This window comes from Mandrillus leucophaeus, unplaced genomic scaffold, assembly GCF_000951045.1.
Source record: "Mandrillus leucophaeus isolate KB7577 unplaced genomic scaffold, Mleu.le_1.0 Scaffold412, whole genome shotgun sequence".
Taxonomy (NCBI): Eukaryota; Metazoa; Chordata; class Mammalia; order Primates; family Cercopithecidae; genus Mandrillus; species Mandrillus leucophaeus.
The window spans coordinates 1,757,411-1,758,439 of record NW_012104388.1 but is presented as its reverse complement, the minus strand read 5'-3'; positions in this window follow the sequence as shown (position 1 = coordinate 1,758,439).

Genomic DNA, 1,029 nt, shown 5'->3' with positions numbered 1-1,029 from the left:
CCAAATGATATTCATTAAAACATAGGAATTACTAGGAATTAAGATTGTAAAGATCTATTCTCCAGTAGAAGCACTGAAATGTGCTTTCCCCTGTGGACCAAGAGTGCCTTAACGCATCAAGGGAAGTCATTTCCCGAAGATATGTAGTAGTCACACGTTGTTGCAACGAGGAAATCCATGCAAATTAGGGTCCTGGTTTATTTCTGATGCTTCATTCCCCATCTTCCATCATACTGTCACTTGGTGTTTATAAAAGGCCGGGGGAAAATCTCCAAATGAGCAAATAAATCCCGACGTCCTTTCGCTTCCCTCCTCCGGCCAAGGGCGCATGCCCTGTCTCCCCAAACCCACCCACCAATAAGAAGCAACCCAAGCCTCGCTCCTCCAGATGGCAGAGGATGTCACTGGCGGTCCAGGCGCCTCTTCAACTCTTCACTCTCAGCACCACGAGAGGAAACGCGAGTGATGCCACTGGGGGAAAAAGTCTGCCAACACCCGAAAAATCTAACCTGGCGTCTGCAGTGTTTTGCTTTGGAAGGGAGAGCGGGTTCCCTTTCTGGCCTCCGGATCCCTCATCCGGCAGGAAGCTCTTCCTCCTCCTCCTCGCCCCCGGCACACGGGGGGAAAGCCAAAGAGCCTCCAGGACCTAAGGCTAGCGCTCCGCCGGCCGGCCGCGCCCTCCACCCGACCAGGCCCCGCCTCCCCGGCTTTCTAGTAACCGGCGCCCTTCCCGGCCGGGGCAGGGAACTGGGCGCCTGCAGAGCCAGGTTTCGGCCCAAGGGAGCGGGAGTCTTTTCGGGCGTCCGGGATCCCTGGCGCGGCTCCGTGCTGCCTAACTGGGCAAGTCGCATGCGCACCGAGCCGCGCCGGGAAAAGGGAGAGTGAGGGGAGGGGCGAGCGCAGAGCCTCCGCCGGCCGTCGGAGCCCGCGGGGTAGCTGACGACGCATGCGCCGGGAGGGGGCGCAATCACTGACTCGGCTTGCGGCTGCCGTTTTAAAAGAGGAAACCCCTTACTATGGAAGAACAGA